General features: G+C 41.6%; 1 protein-coding gene across 5 annotated transcripts in view; it reads left to right on the top strand.

Moving 5' to 3' along the window:
• Positions 1-998: 998 nt before the first annotated feature.
• LOC141110684 (interferon regulatory factor 3-like) overlaps positions 999-19,721 on the top strand; it is a 77,031-nt gene continuing 58,308 nt past the window's right edge. For 2 of the 5 annotated variants that reach the window (XM_073602176.1, XM_073602181.1), the window contains exon 1: positions 999-1,157. The gene's annotated coding sequence lies outside the window, so the exon portion shown is untranslated. Of the gene's footprint in view, positions 1,158-1,637; positions 1,866-16,092; positions 16,701-16,734; positions 17,955-19,721 lie in introns of those variants that run through there. The other 3 variants (XM_073602177.1, XM_073602180.1, XM_073602179.1) reach the window with 3 other exon arrangements.

Here is a 19,721-nt window from a genome sequence, read left to right as displayed (position 1 = left end):
CACCCCTATTCTGCAGAGGATGGATAGCAGCACATGATTATAATTGTGCACAGCATCAGCCACCTGAACGGGTCGGCTGAGCTACCAATGTCAGTGGCTTTAAGCAGGGAACCAGTGATCCCGTCTGATGGTGCATGCTCGAGCATAAAAGAGGAAGAGGGTCTATTAAAGTGCCGGGCACCCCCATTCGGCACAGAATGGATAGAAGCACATGATTATAATTGTGCACAGCATCAGCCAGCTGAACGTTTCGGTTGAGCCACCAATGTCAGAGACTTTAAGCTGTGAACTTGTGGTCCCGTCTGATGTAAAATCGATTATTTATAAATCTTCACCAGAATAGTCGAAACATGTAATAAGAAAAAGGCTTAGATGGATCATCAGAAATCTCATAATCAGTGAATTTTTGGATAATTTTTCGGATCTCTGTCCAGAAGTGTGAGGTTTCACAAACTGTACCTGTATACTTTAAAAGAGAAGTAAAGGATTTTTTATTTTTATTTTGCAGTTTTATACTTACCTAGGTCCGATGCTGCATCTGTCCCCCAGTGCCTCTACACTGAGAACCAAGTGATCGAACACTGCTGATCGCTCCGGTTTCAGAGCTCCGTGAGCAGAGAGCTGGAGACTGTCAGTCACAGCTCTCTGCTCTTCTCCTTCCTCGCTCATCGGAGCGATGAGCTGTGGAGGGGGCGGAGCAGCCGATCCAGACTCCGTGGTCAGGATAACGTAGTGCCTGGACTGACATTGGTGACATCAGCAGAGAGGGGACTTCAGTCCCCTCTCAGCTGAAAACGGGTCATAGGAGTGCAAAACTAATTGCACTCCTGTGATCCATAGGAAAAGTACAGCCAAACGAGCTTTGGTTATACTTCTCCTTTAACGAATGTGAAAGGAGAATGGAATCCCCAGCTTTGAAACCTGAACTTGTTACACCACCTAGGGGTGATATTTTGTATTACCAAGTTGCTTCAAACTAGAACTTCTATGGGGAGGAGCAGGAAGTCTGTAAAACAGCATGCAATATTTAGGAAACTGAAACTGCTCATTCTGCTATAAAAGCTACTGTTGGCAGCCTTCCAATCCATCTGATATCTGCACACTGCAAATGATGCAGGATTTCCAATAGAGATCTTACCTGGCATCTAACTCTTAAGGTATGAAGCATACACATCCCTTTTAATTTGTCATATAGAGGGATAGTATTTAGTATTTGAGCAAGCCGGTCAAACTTGTGAGCACAAACAGACCGAAGGCATATAACACCTGTGAATGCACAGAAGGCAATATAGATCTGAAAGAGACTCTTACCCTTTTCACTATTCAAAACTAAGAAAAAAAAATGTCTGGAGTTCTACACCTTGGTCACAAATCAATGAAAGCGTACAGCTGTATTAGCAATAGTTTGGCATAGGTCTATGAAAGCATACAACCTTTTTTTTTTTTTTTTGAAAAATATTGAGTTTTACAAAATACAGTAGTATAAAACAGAGTACATAATAGCTATTAAGCATGTACACGTAAATTCTCTAAGCAGTAAGAAAGTTTTATACCTAAATACAGGAAGGGGGGGGGGGAGTGAGGGGGGGGGTCAGTAATTCACATTTACCATCGTATCAATGTTATTAAGCAATACAGTGCCTGAGAGGCTGTACCTTACACCTTTGTACCTTCAGAAGTGGAAGCAACGTTAGGACATAACAAACTAGAGATCAGATAAACAGTGAAACTAAATGATAATACTGAGGTCAAATAGAAAAAAATAGTGGATGTCAAAGAGCATTATGGGTTTACGAACATCTTACAGCGGCTTAAAAGTAGAGGGGTCAGAAGCGTGAGATATTTTGAGGTTGCCCAGGGAATTGGTAAGATCTCTCTTTAGGTACCAATCCGTAAAACGGAATGGGTGCATTATATCTTGCATTGCTTGTTGAGTGAATGTGGCTTCCATATATCTTCTCCATCTCTTGAAACGAAAGTTCAATGTGATGGTGTCTAATCTCTCTAAGTAAAAGAGTCATGGCTTTTTTAACCGCCGGTAAATTAGGTGGTGTTGCTGTGATCCAGTGAGACATAATAGTCCTGCGGGCAACTAAGAGACATAGATGAGCCCATTGTGGAATATTTTGTAGGTCCATCGCTGATGAGGAGGATGATGGTGGTATACTGAACAAGCATAAGAGACAATCTTTAGTTATCCGCTTTTATTGATTTTGTTGATGTAAGCTATCACAGCATTCCAATAAGTAGTGATAGTAGTGCAGTCCCAAAGTCGGTGGAGCAGTGTGGGGCGAGGCATGGAACACAAGGGACATTGCGCTTGAGTTGGGTCTGCTTTGTTGAAGCGGAACGGGAAGTAGGCTCTGTGAATAATTTTAAATTGCGTCTCACGCCATGCTTCTGATGTTGTAAGTTTGCGGATATGCCTGTATCCCTCAAGGATTTTTCTCGGCAGATCGTTGTCACCCAGTAAGTGAGACCATTTTTGGAATGGTTTGAGGCAGTATTTCCGTGATTGGTGCTGTATGAGGTAGGAGTGGATATTGGAGATAGAATAGTCGTTGCTTTGAAGTACAGTGTCGATGAAGGACGTTTGAAGGGGATCAGATTCAGACCCATAGCAAGACTTTAAATAATCGGTGAGTTGGTGATAAAAAAAGATGTGTGTTGGTGGTAGCGAGAATTCACGCATCAAGGTTTGGAAAGGTTTAAATTTGCCTAGTTTGTCATGGTAGATGGATGTTATGCTCGTAAGGCCCCTGAGTTTTCATTGGCTAAAAGCTTTATGCAAAGTGGATGGGAGGAACATAGGGTTTCCTTGGATTTTTAGGTGGCAGGAGATGCTAGAGGGCAGTCCGAGTAATTTTCTGACCTCTCTCCATGTGATGACTGTATCCCTGAAAAGCACACTTGTCTTGAGGTGGGGAGGCAAAGTATTAGGATTAGAATGAAGGATGGCTGAAAGGTCATATGGGGAGGCCATAGCGCCTTCAAGTGCAAAGTTGAAGTATTTAGATCCTCCAGTCAACCAATCTAGGCCCTGTCTAAGTAAACAAGCTAGGTTATAGAAACGTATATTGGGTAGTCCCGCCCCGCCCTCGCCCTTCGGGAGACATAATTTTTGTAGCGCAATGTGTGGTTTCTTGCGAGACCATATAAACACAGTTAACGCTCTCTGGATTTTTTGAACATCCGAGTGTCTCAATAGGAGAGGTATGGTCTGCATTGGGTAAAGCAGGCGCGCAAATGACACCATTTTAAAAAGGTGGCAGCTCCCAAAAAGCGAGAGAGGGAGGGCCCCCCAAGCTTCCAACTCCTTCACAATTTTGGTTATTAAGGGGGGATAGTTGAGTAAATATAAAGAAGATGGTTCACGTCCTATACGAATACCCAAGTATTTGATGTGTTGAGTAGCCAGGACGAGTGGAGATAGATGTCTCCATTTAATAGATAGGCGTGGGTGTATTGATAAAACTTCACTTTTGTCAAAATTTATGCGGAAGCCAGAGCAAAGATGGAAGGCCGTAAAGAGTTGTTTGAGTCTGTCAAAGTCTGATATGGGATCGGTAGAGAATAAGAGTATATCGTCTGCAAACAGAGCGGAGCGGAGAGTTTGGTTACCTAAAGTGATGCCACTAACCCCATTAGATGAATTGAGTATTCTAGATAAGGTTCAATCTCAATGTTGAACAACAACGGGGACAGGGGGCATCCCTGCCTCGTTTCCTTTGCTAAGGGGATTGTGTCAGAGATAAAGTCAGGAGTGACAAGACGCGCCGTTGGGGAGGCATACATTTGTAATAAGAATCGCATAATTTGACCCGAAAAGCCGAATTGTTCCATTACACTTAAAAGCCAGGAGAAACTGATGTTATCGAAGGCTTTTTCAGCGTTGAGGGACATGATAGCGACGTCTTGGTCAGGGTGGGTTTAAGCGTATTCTAAAGCCATTAAGACCTTGCGAATGTTCAGGATAGCTGAACGTCCAGAAACAAAGCCAGATTGGGCTGGGTGTAACAACTTTTTTAATGTGTGTTTTTTTTTTGTTTTTTGTTTTTTTTTTGTTTGTTTTTGTAATGAGATAAGGTGAAAGCAACGTATAGATATAGATAGAGGATGGATGAATTACATACATTAGATTATATGGATAAATGGATGGATGGGTGGATAATATAGACTAGATTGGATGGATGTATGGATTGCATAGATTAGATCAAATGGATAGATACATAGATTAGATTGAAATGATAGTTTAGATTGGCTGGATTACATAGATTGGATGGATGGGTGAATAACAAAGATTAGATTGGACGGATGGATGAATAACATAGATTTGATTGGATAGATGGATGGATTTAGGGTTGCCACCTCATCCCTTTAAAACTGAACACATATTAATTACACAGGTTCTGTGGCTCATTAGGGTGGTAATTAAACTCACTTAGGGCCTTATCTGCATTAAATTAGCCTCAGAACCTGTGTAATTCATATGTGTTCGGGTTTAAAGGGATGAGGTGGCAACTCTAGATGGATTACATAGATTAGATTGGGTTAATGGATGGATTACATAGATTATATTGGATGGATTACATACGTAGATAAATTTGGATGGATATATTACATAAATTAGATTGAATTAATAGTTGGATTGCATAGATTAGATTGGATGGATGGATTACATAGATTACATTGAATAGATTCAATTTGATATAAGTAGGGATGGATGGATAACATATGTAGCACCCTGATAGTAGGCAGGAGCACATCATTATAATTGTGCACAGCATCAGCCTGCTGAATGTGGCGGCTGAGCCACCAATGTCAGAGGCATTAAGCTGCCAACTAGTGGTCCCGTTTGATGGTGCACGCTCGAGCATAAAAGAAGAAGAGGGCCTATTAAATTGCTAGGCACCCCCATTCTCTGGGGGATGGATAGAAGAACATCATTATATCTGTACACAGCATCAGCCAGCCGAACGGATTCACCGAGCTACCAATGTCAGAGGCTTTAAGCTAACAAATTTAGCTTGCTAGGTGGTAACTGGCCTGGCTGATAGTGGATTCCCTGACTTTTCACTAACTCTGGATTTGATGCACTTCTCTCTTCTGTCACTAGGTGGCATTGTTGCCTGTGGCATTAGGATGACCAGGGCAAAGTTAATTCTGACTAGGAGTGGATGAGTTGTTTCATCCAATTGGAAGGGGTTTCTTTAGTCCCTTGGCCTGCTGGGAGAACCTATTCATTCGGGAGGAGTCAGGTGATCAGGGGTTCTGTGCCACCTGAATGGCTGTCTGGGTGGACATGTGTCATAAGGCTCTGGGTTGCTAGGCCAGAAGCCTGAGGCCTATCCAGGGAGCACCTGGCTGCTAGGCTGTCTGAGGCCTATCCAGGTTAGAGAGAAGCAGCCTGGGGTTGGTGCTTTCGGCCAGAAGCTCAACCAAGTTGCAGAGGTTCCACCAGTGGGGGACCTGCATCGTTGCCAGCCGTGAAGGAGAAGCAGTTGCCACAAGGGACGACCACTCCTGTCTCCAGGGGCAAGTGATGATCAAGGCCAGAGTTAAAGGGAGGAATAGTTGCCAGCAAGGGACAACCATTCCTGTTATCAAAGGCCAGCGTATGGAAGTCTGAAGAAGTACCAGAGCAGCCTTTTCACCAGCCCGGGATGACGAAGAAGTGGGAAAGCTTCAGCAAAGTGCCAAGCCAGGGTTAGCAGGGGCAGCGCTTGAGGAGAATACAGCGGGTTAGCTGTGGAAGAGCTCAAGAAATCCAGTGATGACTGGGATCTTGAAGTCTAGTGAGAGACCGGGAGCTCAGTGAGTGACGATCTACACTGGGATACTGTGAGATGTGAGAGAAGATCTATAATGGGATACTGTGAGTTACCTGTATGGATCTCTATTGACTGTTCAATGTTCAGTTGCCATAGGAGACAGCAATTCTACAAATACAGTTGCTGCATCCAGCTTAAAGGCCCATGTTTCCAACTTGCAATACACCCACTATGCCTAATAACTAGGGCTGCAAATAACGATTATTCTCATAATCGATTAGTTAGCCGATTTATTATTTTGATTAATCGATTAATCGGATAATATGGAAACGTGTCCCATAGGAAACCATATTAAATGAACTGTAGTGCGTTTCTGCAAAAAGCACCAAAAAACGCATAGGTGTGAACCAGGCCTAGGATGTTTAGTAGCAGCAGCATGCTTTTTTTTTTTTTTTTTTAATCACCTGTCATAATGGGGTTAAAAAAACTAAAATTAGCCCTTTGTAGCACAAAAAGAGCAGATAATCGCTGCTATAAGGGGTTCATTCATACTGTGAAACAGTGAAAGTAATAATATATATTACTTATATCGGATAATTGGGCGACTATGTGGCAGATGAGGTTTAATGTTGATAAATGTAAAGCTATGCACTTGGGGGCTAAGAATATGCATGCATCATACATACTAGGGGGAGTACAACTGGGGGAATCCATAGTAGAGAAGGATCTGGGGGTTTTGGTAGATCATAAGCTCAATAATAGCATGCAGTGCCAAGCTGCGGTTTCCAAAGCGAGCAAAGTCCATTCTTGTATTAAGAGAGGTATGGACTCCAGAGAGAGAGAGAGAGATATAATTTTGCCCCTGTACAAATCATTAGTAAGACCTCATCTGGAATATAGACAAAAAAAGCCGCGCTTAAAAAATATGTTAATCAATCAATTATTAAAAAAAAGTAAAGTCCTTATAATAAATGTCCAACACCAATATATTGATTAGATAAATGGTGAGAAAAAAATGATGATTGATGATCAATGACTAATATCCAGGTATCACACTTCCTGTAGAATAGAATGCTTACCAAATAGCAAGCAAAATATGACAGGTGGCTATAAACCCAGCCTGGGCCTTTAGGAAACCTTCCCAGATCCGGACAGAAAAGCTCTCACAGAACAGATCGAATCCACGGAGGTTGAACCCAGAAATTTTTTTTTAAATAACATAGCGTAATACTGACATGGATGGGTATTGAAAAAAAATTGGAAAATGAAATTAAAACTGACACTCCACCAGTGATAAATCATAAACTCATACAATATATAGTGCCATAAGCCCAAAAGAGGGACAATGGAGTGAGTGACATCAAAAAAATTTAACATCAGTGTTAAAGGGCTAGTGCAAAAAAACATCCAAAAAAGCCACTTACCAGAAATTGCAACCAAAAGGGCATGTGAGAAAACACCAGATGATAGATGAAAAAGGGATATGAAGCCGCTTACCAAATTAAATTAGAGATGAAACATATAGCTAATGAGCAGAAGAAAGGATGCCAAGGTACAGATCTGAGGCCGCTTACCAGATGCAACAAAGGTTGGAGCATATCATTCAAATGAAGGAAAAAACCCAAGTGCTGTAAACCATATATAAGACCTGCTTACCAGACAGCAGGCTCTTTATTAGCAGATAGATTCAATCACAGGACCGGCTTCCAGACATGGGGTTAGCGGGAATCCATTGTGCCATCCATGACTTGTGCTCCGCATTACATGTATATAAAAGAGGGATGGCGAATAGTGTAATATGTACAAACTGGTTTATTGCACAAAAAAGAAACAAACTTACAGTGTAGTAGGATAAAATCAGCCGGCATACAAAACAAAAATCCCGTCCTCTGTGAGGCAGCGTGGTGACGTCAGCACGTCCCCCCCAAACGTGTTTCGTCATAGGCTGACGTCCCCATTGGATTTTTTTTGCACTAGCCCTTTAACACTGATTTTATATTTTTTTGATGTCACTTACTCCATTGTCCCTTTTTTGGGCTTATGGCACTATATATTGTATGAGTTTATGATTTATCACTGGTGGAGTGTCAGTTTTAATTTCATTTTCAAATTTTTTTTCAATACCCATCCATGTCAGTATTACGCTATGTTATTTAAAAAAAAATTTCTGGGTTCAACCTCCGTGGATTCGATCTGTTCTGTGAGCGCTTTTCTGTCCGGATCCGGGAAGGTTTCCTAAAGGCCCAGGCTGGGTTTATAGCCACCTGTCATATTTTGCTTGCTATTTGGTAAGCATTCTATTCTACAGGAAGTGTGATACCTGGATATTAGTCATTGATCATCAATCATCATTTTTTTTTCTCACCATTTATCTAATCAATATATTGGTGTTGGACATTTATTATAAGGACTTTACTTTTTTTAATAATTGATTGATTATTAACATATTTTTTAAGCGCGGCTTTTTTTGTCTATTTACTTTATATGTGTGGTTCACGTATAGCTGCAGCTTTACGTTTAGATTTCTAGCGCACTTTTTTCTTTTTCATCTGGAATATGCAGTTCAGTTTTGGGCACCAGTTCTCAAAAAGGATATCGGGGAACTGGAGAAAGTGCAGAGAAGGGCAACCAAACTGATAAGAGGCATGGAGGAGCTCAGCTATGAGGAAAGATTAGAGGAACTGAATTTATTCACTCTTGAGAAGAGGAGAATAAGGGGGGATATGATCAACATGTTCAAATATATAAGGGGTCCATATAGTGAACTTGGTGTTAAGTTATTCTCTATACAGTCAACACAGGGGCACTCTTTACGTCTTGGGATAAAGAGATTTCATCTCCAAATACGGAAAGGTTTCTTCACAGTAAGAGCTGTGAAAATGTGGAATAGACTCCCCGCCAGAGGTGCTTCTGGCCAGCTCAGTAGATTGCTTTAAGAAAGGCCTGGATACTTTGCTAAATGTACATAATATAACTGGGTACTAGCATTTATAGGTAAAGTTGATCCAGGGAATATCCGATTGCCTCTTGGGGGATCAGGAAGGAATTTTTTCCCCTGCTGTAGCAAATTGGAGCATGCTCTGCTGGGGTTTTTTGCCTTCCTCCGGATCAACATATATATATATATATATAAAATATGATAAATACACCCAGAAGAAGAATATATGGGCATTTTAACAAGGGGTCAGACATGAAGGGTGGAAGGGAGATATAAATCTTTTATATTAAAGCAGTACTAAAAGCTGAGACTTTTTTTTTCTTTTCATGGATATGATCATTTTAAATTTAGTGCACAATACTGGTAAAAGTTTAATGCCTTATATTATCTCCAGTCTATCAGCCTCCACCTTCTCTGGGTTCAGATGATGATCTTCCCTGCACAGAGTCTTTAAAGTGATTTTTTTTTTAAAACAACAAACATGTTATGCTTACCTGCTCTGTGTAATGGTTTGCACACAGCTGCCCTAATTCTCCTTTTTGGGGTCCTCCTCCTGCCTTCAGAGTGCCCCAATAGCAAGCTGCAAATTATAGTATAGAGTGCCCCCTATAGCAAGGTTTAAAAAAAACTTCTGCCTTTAGAATCACTCACTTCCTGACTACATATCCCATGAAGCATTGCTCCTCACACATTCACAGGTTCTCAGGCACTTACTGACATGTATGAACGGTGTACTGAGCTGTATGTGTGCTGCACTGTATTTCCTGATATGTAAACAAATGTATTCTGTATGCAGGCCAACTAATCGGCTAGCCGATTAATCGATTATGAAAATGGTTGACAACGATTAGTTGTCGATTAATCGATTAGTTGTTTCGGCCCTACTAAAAACTTATACTACAAAGGGGCTGCTATCGCAAGTGGGGCACCTGCAGGCTTCCTCACTGTACAGCTGATAGGAAGCCTGTAAGCAAGGGATACGAAATTGCTGCCTATTACCCCCCCCCCCAGCTAATCGGGAATTTAACCCTTCCAGTGCAGGGGCCCCACTGCATGATTCATTTTATAAGATGTCTGGAGCTGGGCTTTAGCCCCTTATTACCGAGTATATGCAAATTTGGGGCCTCACTGAAGTGGGTCTTCTAATGTAGGGCTTTATATGTGTGTACCTGTGTACTAACGACCAGGGCTTGGGATCTGGGAGGACTGTCTCTGAATCGCTGTTTTGTGGTTGGCTATCACAGTGAACCGAAAGGCCCCTTTCACACAAGGCGGACTTAGTTGAGATCAGCAGGGGATCTGTCCACATTTACGTGTTGTCCACTCAGTTTGTGCAGAGCAGACATGGACCAAGCCTGCTTTGCTCTATGGGTGGCCGGGAGCAAATGGACTCCGCTGTCTGTATACACCAAGCTGCCCTCTGATCCGATCTGCACAGAGGGATCCCCTTCTGTCTTTTTTACTGGACTGGATCGGACCAAACACAAGTCTGTTTACAACCCCCCAGTCAATAGGGGTGAATGGACCATCTGATCACGTCTGCCTGACAAATGACAGGTGGACCTGATTGGACCCGCCATGTGAAAGGGGCCCGACTGTACAGCCCACTCCTTTACTCTTTCTGCTATAGAAAAATATACATTGTATACTAGAGGAGAAGATTGTAAACAAAAAAAAAAAAAAACCTGTGCAAAAAAAGTAGAACAATTAAAGATAAAATTACGAAAACACAGTTTGTTTTAGGTCAGGGTAAGGGTCAAACATCAGGGACTAAAAAAAGCATTTTTTATTTTACGGTCAGTGTATTTTAGGTAGGATAAAAAAAGCAAAATGCACACTCTTCTTTCTGGGCCCTACTACAGGTACATAAAACAAATAACATACACATATGTGGTGTAACTGAGATCGCAGGAATAGAAAAATGGGTTGTTCTTTGGTGGTAATGTCAAAATAATGGCAATAAATATAAAGCTAAATTAAAAAAATAAAAAAAATAAAGATATATATATAAAAAGAAGGCCAGTATGGTGGTCTGAATTTATGGGAGGAGCCCGGGGGGTATTTAGGCAGACCACCCACCTGTGCTCTTTGTCAGTTCCAGTGTGTGATACCACATGTCACTAGGCCGACTCTTCCCAGCTCATTCCGTGTTCGAGAGTCTGTACGTTCGGTTACAAGGGTGTTGCAGCTTCTCCGTTCATGGTCTTTGTTGGTGGTTCTCGCTCACTGTTGCAGGTAGGATTTGAATCTTTTTCATATAATACACAATGTTGCGATTTGTTATGTTTCCTATCCCACATCCCTTATGTACTTAGCTGCCTCCGACTTGTTGTCGCTCGTGTCCCGACATCATTCAGCACAGGTGTAGTAGATTCGTAGGTTCCCTCTGCCTTGGGTGTCATACCATCCACAAACATACGATTTGTTCGTAGATCCAAGCCTCCAAGTCGTTGTCCGACATCACTTGACACAGGCTGCACTGGTTATAGGATTCACTGTCTATGGGGTCGCAGCCTCATCCATTTGGAGATTAGCATGTTTGGCTGCACAGGTTCTGTGGCTAATTAAGGTGGTAATTAGACCCACCTGGTGCCTTGTCTGCACTTTGCTTAGCCTTGGGGGCTGGGTGGTTGGTATGTGTTTGGTTTTAGAGTAGGGGCAGCACCCTAACACTCTCTCCACAGTCTGATTCATGTTGGACTAATGTCATACACTCTACAACCGTTGCGTATCGGATTCGTTGCATACACTTTACAACCGATACTCTCCACAGTCCGATTTATATTGGATTCAGTTCATACACTTTACAACCGAATTATATCAGATTCATTTCATACACTCTACAACCGATTCATATCAGATATATTTTATTTCACTTGCAACCGATTCGTACCGGATACATTTCACTTTACAACCAATTCGTGTAGGATTCATTTCATGCATTTTACAACCGATTCGCATCAGATTTATTTCATTCGCCTTATAACCGTTTCGTATCAGATTCATTTCATACAGTTACAAACGATTCCTATCGGTGTCATTTCATTTACAAGCAATTCGTATCAAATTCATGTAATTTCCCTTACAACCGTTTAGAATCGGCATCATTTCATGCATTTCACAACCGGTTCGTATGGGCATCATTTCACCTTACTACCGATTCGTATCGGATTCATTCAATACATGTTCGTATCGGAGTCATTTCAGCTACAACCAAGTCGTGTCGGATGTATTTAATTTCACTTACAACCGATTTTGTATCGGATTCTTTTTATTTACAACCGATTCGTATTGGACTAATTTCTTACACTTTCAGCCACGGTCACTATCGTTCATGGTAATAGTTCATTCCTACATATTCATTTATCTGCTATCCTTTTCTTTTTTCGCCTCTCAACAAGGCCACCTTTCTTGCAATCGTGGCAAGCACTTATCCAGAGGCACAGACTTCTTGCAACCACTGCAAGTACATTTCCAGTGACACAAACTTCTTGCACTCGCCGCAAGCACGCAGCCAGACACAACTTCTGGCAATTGTTGCAAGCACATTTCTAGTGGCACACAATCCAGCTACACATCATTTTTAGTGGCACATAATCCGCCACACATCATTTTTAGTGGCACATAATCCGCCACACATCATTTTTAGTGGCACATAAAGGGCCACACATAATTTTTAGTGGCACATAATTGGCCACACATCATCTCCAGTGGCATACAATCGAGCCACTCGCTGTTTCTGTCTGTCATTTCTCCTTTAGGCCAGTCGAGTTCAGGTTCCATCCTGCACCAGGTTCGATTTTTTTTTTTTTTTCTTTTTTTTAAACAAAGAAAAACAAAAACAAAGGATTTGCATCTTCACCAGGGCCAGTAGCATAACAGGGGTGGGCTGGTTTGTTAAAAAAAAAAAAAAATATGTATATACACTGGACTTATTTCACCCTTACTACAGGTTTCCGGTTGACAGAGTTCTCAATCTCAACTAGGACTTTGCTACTAGGGAACCAGTCAGGTTTAGTACACGGGTTCTTCTATCAAATTATCCTGTAGCACCCTTTCACTAACGTTCACTTCACATACACGATTTGGGATGCTCATCGGGCATTAGTTATTGTCACATGTGTCTCTGCATTACACTCTGTTTTCGAAGGGTGACTCTTCACCTACGCAGACAAGGTCGCTAAACATTGAGCTTGCTGACAGTGCAAGCGTTAGCAGACTGAGCATGCATCACCAACTACAGACCGCAACATTCCTACGTAGGCCGTACCAGACTTCAGCTTTGTTAAATCCAATTTAGGGGTCTCAAAACAAGTCAGATGATGAGATAGTGAGTCCAGATCTTAAGATAAGATAAGTAGGTGCTTTTTTATTATTATAGACACTGCAGTGGAGAGACACAACACACATTGATATTCAGCACTACCAGGCCGAACATAGAAGAAAGTGTCTCTGACATAAAAACATCAAGTTTAACAATATATACTTTATGAATATGCATAAGCACTAGGCGTGTTATAGGTGTGATCGTATAGTTTAGTCCAATCAGCATTCATATCTTCTTAATAGCAAGGGAACAGTTAAATGGGTGGTTACATCATGTGACTACCAAAAAAATAGATTCAGCAGTATCTGGTCAGTTCAGACTGGTTTTGGTATGAAGGCCTATTTTGAGCAGCTTTTCTGGGTTTCTTATCAGTGTTTGTGTCATCACATATCCTGTAGTTTCATTTTCCAAGGAATTGAAACACAAGTGGAGAAGGAGTAAAAAAGAGGAGAACATCTAGAAGAGAAAATATAAAACAAGTGAATTACCAATTCTTAAATTGATATTCTATGTAGCATATATAACTCAACATTATCAGACCCCTATAATTCTACTCATTTCCCTCCTCTTGACCCCTACGGTGGGGTCACTACCATATCTTCCCTACCTAGTATGACATCAGAGGGTCCACAGTACTACTTCACATCTAAGTGGATATAGTTCTTCTTAGGGTGTATGTGGATACATATCTTTACTCATTCGCATCACCCATCTCGGCATCATACGAATCTGCTAATCTGACTATCTTATAACACTCTATCTCTTCCTAGGGGTCATCTTCCTCAGTTCTAACTGCCATTGTAGTAATCCTTGTATTTCACATTTAGCACACCTGGAAAAAAAAACAAGCAATCCTATAACGATGATTCCTATGAGGCCAAAAAAATAAAAAAATAAAATTCAATCCATGAAAATTTACCATTTCTAAACAAAGTGTAATCTGGGTTTGTCATATTTCCTATCATAATGTCACATTGTATACCTCTTTCCCTTACTAAACAAGGTAATATTCCCAAAGTCCTTAAATTATATTTAGCATAACATGTATTTTCACAATAATAGAACATTTGTGGTATTTCTACTGGTATTTTTGGCCAGCTTTGTATGGCTTAAACTCAAAATGAAAGTAAATGAGTACCAGGTGTGTGCTTTTTTTCTTTTTTTTTTTTAACTGTCTGGCCTATGTGAACATATCTAGCAATTACTCAAATTGCTCCTTATGCCTGTTAGCATGTGTAATTTGTATAGGTGATTTTCCTCTATAGCCTTGACTGCTAAGATCAAGCAAAGGCATAACAGTAGTTTACTAATTTTTTGAAATTAGCTGTACTTTCTTGCAATGGCTGGCATGTATCACATCACTTTACAGCTGTAGCAGATGTCAGGAACACTTGGTAGGGTCCTTCAAACTTTGATCCCAAAGATACTTTCACATGTTCTTTTACTAGGACCCAATCCCCTGGCTGTAAATCATGTGTTCCAGTTGCTTGATCTGGATTTGGAATTGAATCAAAAACAAACTTGTGCATCTCAGTTAGTTGCTTGTATTAGATGATTACATAACAAAACATAATCATTATACATTACAGCAGTCTGATGTGGAAAATACAACCCTGTCTTAGATGGCCCCCCAAACAAAATCTAATAAGGGCTTGAGTTCTCTGACCTATAAGTGGGTGTAATCCTGATGTTGTAAAGAACCAGAGGCAACAGTCCTGGCCACTGTTTCTTTACTGACCCTTCCTCCCGTTCCTGCATTAATTTAGCTAGCCTTTAATGATTCTACTATATTTTTCTACCTTCACTGAACTCTGAGGATGATAGGGGCATGGAAGGCCTGCTCAATTGCCAAGTCCTTGCATATAATTTGTATGATCTGTCCAGTGAAATGTGTTCCTCTGTCACTCTCTATGGTTTCAGGGACTCCAAAGCAGCATATTACTTCGGAAAGGAGCTTCTTTGCTGTTGTCTTGGCATCTGCATTAGCCACCAGGAAGGCTTCCATTCAGCTTGAAAACATGTCTATGCACAACAAAACATATTGATATTGGCCTGAGATGGGCAATTGGATGTAATCATTTTTAAGTCTTTGGAAAAGGAAAAGTGACTTGGCCAAATGTCTTTGTGTTACTCTGTTCGGTTTTTCCTGGGTTGTTTTTAGCACAGATTATGCATCCCTCAACAAAGTCTTGACATGCATTTCTAGAGTATCGAATAAACCATCCAGCCTTGCTTATGTTTCTCTCCATTGCCTTAGGGCCTACATGACTCAGGCCATGGGCTAGTTACATGACCATCTTTTCCGTTTGAGGTGGGACACATATTCCATTTTCCTTGCACAAAAGTCCTTCTTGGTTCTTCTTTGCTCTGTCCCTTTCCATGATTTCATTCCAATCATCAGGTGCAGATTCTTGCAATTTCTTAATCAGTTCTTTTACTTTGAGTATTTGTTCTCTTCTTTTTCTTCAATCAGTTACGGGCTTCTTATTCCTTTGCAAAATCAGTGATTAGGGTCATCATTGCTTCCATTGGTCTTTCAGCAGTCTTCCTGGCAGTATATGCCTTGACCGTCAGGATGGCTACTTCCTTTGGGAGGGTGACTGCTTCAAAAAGTTCTTGAACATAGTTCCAGTTTTGAATTGGTTCTCTTGCAGCAGTTGTGAATCTTCTATTCTTCCTTATGGGTCCATAATCATGGACTACTTTGAGAGCATACTTGCTATCAGTGTAGATGTTGACTGTTTGATCCTTTGTGGCCTCACAGGCTCTTGTAAGTGCTACCACTTTGGCAACCTGCGCTGAAAGTGATGAAGGGAGTAGTTGGGTTTCAATCAGTTCCTCCAATGTTGTCACTGCATATGCCATTCTTGGGTACTCCATCTTTGTACAGGCGTGAACCTTCTGCAAACATGATCAGATCAGAACTTTCAAGAGGAGTGTCCTTTACTGTGGAGATTTGCTGCATTTCTTCTTTCATAAGTTTTAAGCAGATGTGGTCACCCTCTTCTTCGAGGTCTTCTTCTCTCTCTATGTAAAAAAAACTGGCAGGATTGATTGTAGTACATCTTTTCACTTCTATTTCTCCTAATTCAAGCAGGATTGCTTCATACTCGTTCAGCCTTGCTGATGACAAATGTTTTGTCCTTGTTCTTTCAAGATTTCATTTGCATATTTCTTCATAACATCCGTTCTAAAACATATCTTCCCTTTTGTACAGCACCACTGGCACAGGTTGCAGCTGCAGTTTTCTTTTTGTGTTCTTGCCACAACATGGATCTTGGGGCATCCACCAACCGGATCTATTTCATACACGGTTTGGAAGGGTTTGCGGTCAACAGAGCAGGATGAGGAGGTTTCACATTTAAAAATGCAGGATATACAGCAAACGTGACAACATACTTCTGGAAAGCCAGCCTCCAGGGAAAAACTGTTCAGACAAATTGGACACCTCTCTGTTAAACTTAATGCTAAAGTACTGGCACCAGTCCCATCTTTGCCTTTGTCACCATCTTTTTCTTCATGTTGCTGGTCTCTAGCATCAGATGAGCATAAACATTTGCTCCTTCAAACCAGAAAGTAAAGAGTTCTTGGCTCTCTTCATCCAAGGCAACACTGAAGAAAACATTTGCCAGTTCTATTACGGTGTATACCCATGTTCCTGTAGGTATGTCATTGCGCAAAGTACTGGAATTTGGGACAGCAGGAGTGCCTTCCTCAATGATTTGATCGATGACCATTCGATATACTGGCTTTTCTCCCTTTTTGACCTTTTTTCTTTACAGGAAACAATGGCGTCTGTGCTCTACTTTCTGTTTTCTTTATGACACCTGCTTCAAGTAATTCTTTTATTTGTACTCATACACCAGCGAGATCTGGTGACAGTGAATACTGTGGTATGCGTGGGATTTGAGCTCCTGCTTTAATTTTGACTTTAACCAGAGGACTTGTAGAGGGGAGGGAAGTGAGGAGTGTGAAGGGGAGCCATGTCGCTCGCAGGCCGGTAGTGAAGACTTCACACCTGCCCCTCTGTCTTCCTCCCCGGGCTCAGAGAGCGTCAGCATGCAGTCCCTTAGGGGATGGACCATCCCCAAACTCATAGCAGAGCTGAGGCGCAAGGGTATTCCCTACCCGATATGGCCAGAAGATCAGAGCTCTAATCCTCGGTTTCACTCAGTCATTCTTCCAGAAGGAACCCGAAGCTGACCCAACAACTACTCCTATCCCACCTTGGTCACATATAATGATGGATTAAAGCCACACCTGTTCAACGTGACCCAGCTCATTAACAACTCGTTGTCCCGCAACACACTGAAGGCCTAACACATGGCTTGGAACGCCTACCGCAGGTTTCTAGCCTCATGTCCTGGAGCAATGACAGCATCAGCCCATAGCCAACGGCAAACATTTGCCCATCACAAGTGCCATCTTTAGGGACATGTCTAAAATCCTTGCGTGTTCCCCGCTCGGGGCTCTGCCCAACGTGGTCCTCCAAGCCGCCATCTACCTGGCGTTCTACGGCTTCCTACGACCTAGTGAGTTTACCTCTAGTGGCACTGCCAGGCAGAGACTATACAGACGCCACCTGACTCACTGTCCAAACCACTATGTTCTTCACCTCGTAGTCTCCAAAACTCAACAATCTGGACCCAGGGTCAATATCAACCTCTTTCAGGATAATAACGCCTGGTGCCCAGTAACGGTTCTCGACCGGTTACTGACTCCCTTACCCAGCCAATCAGACTCTAGCTCCTTGCTGCCCTATCCCTCCAGCCCCCTTGAGTGGCAGCCAATTCATCAGGCACATTAGAATCCTACTGGTTAACCTAGGCCTTGACCTGGTCAGATTTTCCAAATATTCCTTCCGGATCGTAGCAGCCTCAGCTGCAACCCTGCATCGAGTACCAGACGATGTGATCAGGTAATTAGGCAGATGAAAATCCGCCTGCTTCGCTCGATACATTCCAAACCCTCAAGTATTAATTGCACAAGCCTTTACCAAGCTTGCTCAATGATAAAACAAATCATTAAAGAATTACTTCCCTATCCAAGTATTTTTGCCCCCTTTTCTTGGCATACCGACCAGCCAACCAAGTGTAAGTCTTGTCACGTGTTTTTGTGATCCATATTTGTCTCAGTCAAAGGGATTCGTCCATAAATATATTTATATTACTATTGGGGGCAGATTTTCCTTTTGATAATAATAAAAAAAAAAAAAACTAGGAGATATTCATTACCATTTACTACCAAATGAAAGTCCAATTTGTCCTGAAAAAAACAAGGTACAGTTGTACTAACACATTCTAAAGTTGAAAAACTGGTTTCAGGGCACTGGTGGGCACTGCTGGGCAGCACTGATGGGCGGCGCTGATGGACACTGCTGGGTGGCACTGATGGGCATTGATGGGCAGCACTGATAAGCAGGCACTGATAGGCACTGAAAGGCAGCAGTGACTGGCATTACTAATGGGCACTGATTGGTGTCACCGATTACCGGCAACTCTGCATTTACATATGACCGGCTGTGATTGGACACACGGAGGGCTGTCAGTCTGTCTTGGAGGACAGGCAGGCTGAGTTCTTAACCCAGCTAGAGAACTGATCACGCTGTTCTTTCCTGCCTAGTGTGGTCAGTTTTTTTTATAGGAAAGCAGAGGGACTGGCAGGAACACCATACCTCCCAAATTTTTGAGATGGGAAAGAGGGACACCTATAAGCAAAATGATGAAGGCATAGGACGCACCCCCGCCACTCCCATTTTTAAAGGAGGATTATACAAAATAAAAGATTAGTTAAACCCATAAGTGCTTTCTCTTTACCCCTACTATTCCTTTATATTAGCTTTTGAAAGTAACAGATGCAGCAACTTAGAATTTACAAGAAAGATTTAGCACTGTGAAGAAAAAAAGTACATATTATATAGATCAGACCAAAATGAGGGACAAGTGAGGAGGTAAAAGGAACAGAGGGACTTTGTTCCGAATCAGAGACAGTTGGGAGCTATGGGAACACCAGGGATTTCACACAAAGGAAGCAATACAAAGAGAGACAGATACTTTTTCATACATGGTACAGCAGGCACTAATCATGAATATGAAATGTTGGGTTTACATATTATTTAAAGAGAGACTATTGCAATAAAAAAATTCTGCTTTGCAAAATACTGTAACATAGTTGGGAAATGTAAGAATTATACATGTATTTTATATAGCAGAGTTTTTTTTTTATTGTTTTAAGACAGCAGTGTCTCTTTTAGACACTATTTTATCATCCAAACATGGATACAATGGACCAAGCCACTCTGGTCCCAGTGCTTGATAATTTGGTGATCCTGGAATGTACCTGCTTGTGATGCTGAAACATCAACCACAGGCACCTTGCTGCCCCAGTTATAAAACCTTATATTAAAAAATACAGTACTAAGATGTTTTCAACAGCCACCCATCATATTTAAACCTGCCTTGGATGTTTGACTGTGAAACAAAAGGCAGAGAGGGAATGTTACACAGTTTAGGGCTTCAGGAAGTACACTCCCACTGTTGCTGTATATAGCTGTGTGTGCTGGATTACACAGAACTCCTCACTGCAAGGGTTCAATGCTTGTTTTAAGTCTAGGGGCAACAAAAAACAGTTTTACTTACACGATCTTCCACTCCAGGGTGTAAGACCGCTCCCACAGCCTCATCCT

Source organism: Aquarana catesbeiana, linkage group LG10 (genome assembly GCF_042186555.1).
Source record: "Aquarana catesbeiana isolate 2022-GZ linkage group LG10, ASM4218655v1, whole genome shotgun sequence".
Lineage (NCBI taxonomy): Eukaryota > Metazoa > Chordata > Amphibia > Anura > Ranidae > Aquarana > Aquarana catesbeiana.
The sequence above is the reverse complement of the archived record's forward strand: the minus strand, read 5'-3'. Positions and strand labels throughout refer to the sequence as shown.